We start from the raw sequence: 5,687 nt of genomic DNA, 5'->3' as shown, positions 1-5,687 counted from the left end.
ACTGTTGTTTTAGCAATCGCAAGTAGGCAAACCAAAAAAAAAAAAAAATTAAAATAAAATAATAATGCTGCAACCATGGCCGAGACCATGGCTGTATGATGTCCCTGTTTTAATAAAGAAAGAAAGAAGAAGGAAAAAAAAAAAAAAAAAGGTTTTTCGTTTTGGGCAATCGGGTTTTCTCTAAAGGGGTTTTAAAGTTTTTTTCTTCCGGCCTTTTGACGCCGGGGTTATCGTCGCCAGAGCACGGCGATCCTTTCCTGAAATACTCGTTGATGGGTGGAGTTTTTCTGGTTTTTTACACCGGCGTTGCAATTGCCGAAGGGAGGAGGTCCTACGCCGGAGTCTGCCTGTGTCGTCGGTCCCCGGTTTGGCCACCGTGGCTGACGGCGGTGGGCGTTTTTTAAAAAAAACCCGACTCAACCCGGTTGACTGGTCACCTCATTGATTTGACCGGACTATTTTTGGTTGGGGTTTGGCCGGTTTTGGTTCTATGTTATCCGGGTTGATTTTGGTTCGCCCGATTCAGTTATGGTTCACTAAAACAGAAATTCACACAGAAACAGAAAACATGTAAAATAAAAATAGAAAAACAGATGAAACAGAAACAGAAAAACAGGTAAAACAGAAACAGAAAAACGTTTTTTTTCATTTTAAAAAAAAAAAAAAAAAAAAAAAAGAAAGAAAGAGTTTTAGTTTACTTTTCTGTTTTTTGTTTATATTCTGTGCTGTTCTGATCTATCAAGATAGGGAACACATGATTTTTAACACTTAGAATTTTTTTTGTTGTGTTTTCAATTTTCATATAATGAGATTTTGTGATTGCCATTATGATAGAAAATTATTTACTTGTTGGATCTAGTAATGGCATGATGGAACACCTTATATTGATATTAATTGTTTCATACTCTTGTGTTCCATAATACAGTACAAATCTTTGATGGTATTCATTGTAACAATATGACATATGTGATGTATATCTCATGATTGTTTGTTATTATCATCATGAGGCAATGCTCGTACATTGTGGTGTTCCAATAGGAACACGCTTATGTGTTTGATTTGTACCTCGTTATGAATCAAACTGGCACGACAGGAAACTAGTATGTATGGTAACACTTGAAATTTTTTTTTTTTTTTCTCTATTGTACTTGTTACATGCCTAAAGAGGACTTTTGAATGAAAATAAAATTGGCTCATATGGTGTTTTTGGTGGCTTATTATTATAAAGTCCAATAAATTTGAAAATGTGTAATAAGTATATAAGCCTGTATTAATTTTTCTTTATTAAAGGCTTATCATCGTTTCATGTCATGTTTAACACATTATCATATTGACTGGTCGAACCGGTGGGAGGATGGATTTATGTACTCCGAGCCGGTTATATGGTTCGACCAGTGAAACAATGTAATTATGAACTTTGTTCAGTTTTTTGACTAAGTTTGTTTGTTTTGGTACAATTCAGATTATGGATTATTTGTAGAAAATGATTTGGTTCATTTCATTTACAGAAGTAATTTTTTGTTGAGATATAATTCATGAAAATGTTGCAGAGAAATATTTTTGCTTCAGAATACCATTTATGCACTTCTACTTCAGGGAAACAATTCCATTTTGGAAACAGTTTTAATAAAAGTGATTTTCTAAATTTTTTTAAGGGTATTTTTAAGTCATTTTTTGACCGTTCTGATCCTGAATTTAAAGAGTGCCTTGAACCGGTGGGAGTATAAAATTTAAGTTAAAGGTAATTTAATGTTCCATACAGTGTCAGGAACGTGTTAAAGTATACTCTCAATTTTGAGAGACATTAAATTAAACTCCCATATAAGGGTTTGTTTGGCTGCAGTATGTATCCCTTTGACCTTTTAAGGTGTTGTTTGGATACATAAAGTAAATTTTGGTGCATATTGGTTGTTTAATTGGTCAATCACCTATGTTTTGTTTTCCCTCATGCTATATCACATACATGTACGATTTACAACATCACATTTTGGACTATTCTATGTGTGGATTCAGTGCCATTAAGGTTGTGACATCTAAGTAAGTCACAAGGTGGTAAGTAAAACCACATGTGTTATAATACATAAGGAACTTGTGACATTTTGTATTGTCATGAGGTATTATAATCAGTGATGTATATTTTTTGGTTATTTGTGATATTTAGGAAAACACAATCTTTAATGTGTGATATTTACAAGTTTACCATTGAGGGGATATTGTTGTCACATGTTCCATCATTTTATATCCCATAAAGTTATTTTAGGCAATCCTATAAATATGTGAAGACATTGAAATTTTAATTTGTTGAAACTTGCGTACAAGATGGATATGATGATGCCCACAAATGATTGAGCTTTTGGATTATTAAGGCAGTAAGCATAGGCTCATAAAGTTACAGATTAGATACTTCCATCATAGTTTTAATGAAACCTACTTGAAAAGTCTTATAGATGGATTGACTATAAATTGTTTAGGGAAATGAATTAGAAATCATACGATTTTAAGTTTGTTCTATTGAAATAATTTCAGTTTTGACCTTATGATTATTGAGTTTGACTTCATTTTTAGAAATCGCTTCTGTTGATTGGTTCCATATATCATTTCTGGTCTTGGAAATTATTTATCAATAAACATTTGTGGATTACTTTCTGTGCTTACAGTCATTATTTTGGAACCTCTATGATGTCGTAATTATGAATCTATTGACTGGTTAGTCCTACTGTTGTTTATTGGTATTTCTGTCATCGAATTCCACTAGATTGGGTCGACTCTATAATCCGGCCCGTCGATTTATTTTAAGCCAGTAAACTCGTTGTCAGTATGATATTTTGTGTTTGATCGATTTTGGTCTTTTGGTTTAAGACAGAGATTCAAACAAGATTGATTAGTTCAATAGTGAACAAGTTTTTGATCTTATATGAAGTTTTATTATAATGTCACCATAGAAAGATAGAATTCTATCCTACTATGGGTGATGGATGTATTACATATTGGTTTATATGCATTACACTAGCCTTTCATGAATTTTTAGTCAATGTGATGTATTTTGACTTGCTTATCGGTGTTATACAGTCTGTGACATTCGGTTTCGTCACGAGGGATTGCATGTAGCCTATTCATGATATTGACACTATGTGATAATTCTGAACGTCACGAAAGGATTGATTTAGGTGACATTTCTTTAAATATATTGGCTATTTGTGTTTTATGATAAAAACAATATTGATGGAAATTATTGAAATTAAATGGGCATTCAGTAGCAGTCCAAGTCTATGGGGTTCATGATTTAAGTGATTACGCTTCCACTCAGTGGGCTAGTTACTTGGATTGTGAGATCATCATTGACTATTCGGATGGATTGCAGTCAAGGAAATCATATGATGAATGATGTGCTCTTGCCACCACAGATGAGTCATTGTTTGGTCGGTTTCGCTTGATGGTGTGAGGGTGACGTTTTGGACTTCACTACTTTAGCGGTTCTTGTCTTGCCACCACATGTGACAGAATCTTTAGAGTGGTGTTGTTGTCTCGCCTTGCATGTGAGAGATTCCACTGCATGTTGGGCAATCTTGCCACCACAGGTGTGACCCTGATGACGCCGGATCTTTCCCTAGTTTATGTTTTCCTATAGTTACTAAAAATAAAACTATGATAAATTTGATTAATAAGCCCAAATTAATCAGTTTTCAGTTATATTATTGGGATATTGATATGCCTTCAGTTATTGCATATTGTATGTTTTGGTAAATTTTGTATGATCATGTTTACCAACTTTAAGTTCCCAATTATCTTCCATCAAAATCTTGAATGGTTCCAATTTAGGAAATGGAACGGATTCTTTAATATTTTATGTGGTTACAGTGAGTATGGATTTTGCCATTTTAAAGTTAACAAACCTCCCCAGCCTTTGGCTGACAGTTCCGTTGAACATAAAGATCTTTATAAAATGTGGGAGTCAAATCGGTTATGTCTGACAGTCATGATATACATTATGGACATGACCATCCAGAAAAGTAGCATTCTGGTTGAGAATGCTAAGGAACAAAAATTTATTAATACTTGGAAACAGAAGATTCATTGTTTATGATGAGCTTTAAAGAACACTTACATGGATTTTGTTTTGCTTACACCCAGTTCTTATAATAGTGTGAGTGTGTTCTGTGAATAGATATTATAAATCATGTCATACAAGTCGAGTTAAATGAAAATAAAATATTTGATATGTTTTATTGTATGGTATATTATTCAGTTATTCTTGTCTTAGTTTGACAATGTTTTCAGTGGGAGTCAGATAAGCTGTTCTTGTATTTTATAGTGATGATATTCTTGCTGCAATTAATAATGTTACCCTTTTACTTCAGATAAAACAGTATTAACCATTTTGGTAAAAAGATCTTGGTGAAGCCTCTTATGTTTAGGCATTAAGATTCACCGTAATAGAACTATGTATATGTTTGGTTTGTCTCAAAAGACTTCTTATGAAGAAAACAGATTTACCAATACTCAGTGAATTCAGGTGAATAATACTCTTTCTGCATATAATGTTGGTAGTTTAATGTAAACTCAAGAACATATGGATTGACATTGCTTATTTTATAATCTTAGAGTAGCACATTAGGTAACTACCAAGATGACCTAAAAGACCATATGTAGATATCTGTTTGGGATGACAGGTGGTGCTATATGTTAAGAGGGTGTCTTACGGACACCGACTACTTTTCTTTATGCAAGCAGAGTTTTGTGACCTATTGTGATGTCACTGTTTAGACTCTATAACTGAAGAATTTTAACTCGGAATTTGATATTTATGCTTCCTTGTTAGAGAGAAAGTTTGTGAGTCACAAAACTCAGTTTGGTGCATTACTGTAGACAGTATGATTGTTGATCCTCTCACTAAAGGACTTGACTCCAAGAGTTTTCAGGAGTATGTCGATAATATGGAACTTGTTAGTTTTTTTGATGCATTTTATTAGTGGGAGTTTTGCTTATGTATACAATTGCAACCGACTTCAGATTCTTATCTTTTTGTGACATTCTCGAGAATATACATGTATTTTTGTTATGGCCATTTGTTTATGTGTATACACTTGATTAATTGCCTCATAGAGAATTAATTGAGGTCATATGTGGTGTATTTACCTCATTTGGTACATGAGGTTCCAGTCAATACATGCACATCCAATTGTTAAGTAAAAACATGCAGATTCTATTGTGTACACTTGTTTTGCTTCCTTCAGATATTTGAGGCTATGTAGTGTATTTGTCTCCTTTGGTATTTGAGGTCTTCAGTAAATACACACACATCTTTTGTTCACTAGAAGAGCCTCATTCGGTTTCAAGGACGTGAACTAGTATGTTGGGACATTCGGACCCAGTCTCAACGAGCTTCCTTATGTGAAGTGTTTGCGTTTGGGCGACGTTTATGGTAAATGAGACCTTCAGCTTTTGTCTCATGCGGCTCATTCGGTTACCGAGCTTGGACCAATTTGGAAATTGGCATGTTGATCATTATATCATGCATTTTTCATACCACACTCTCATACTGTACAACCCAAGTCGGTGAGGCCATAAGCATTTCGACGTATTAGGTCCCATGTCTCTTCAGATGTGATGATCCGCACTGTTGGGTGTTTGTAGTTTCATTCGGACCAAGGCATCAGGTTTAAGGTGTATTCCATTCAACACTATCT

Source organism: Telopea speciosissima, chromosome 1, assembly GCF_018873765.1.
Source record: "Telopea speciosissima isolate NSW1024214 ecotype Mountain lineage chromosome 1, Tspe_v1, whole genome shotgun sequence".
Taxonomy (NCBI): Eukaryota; Viridiplantae; Streptophyta; class Magnoliopsida; order Proteales; family Proteaceae; genus Telopea; species Telopea speciosissima.
This window is presented reverse-complemented; position numbering follows the sequence as displayed.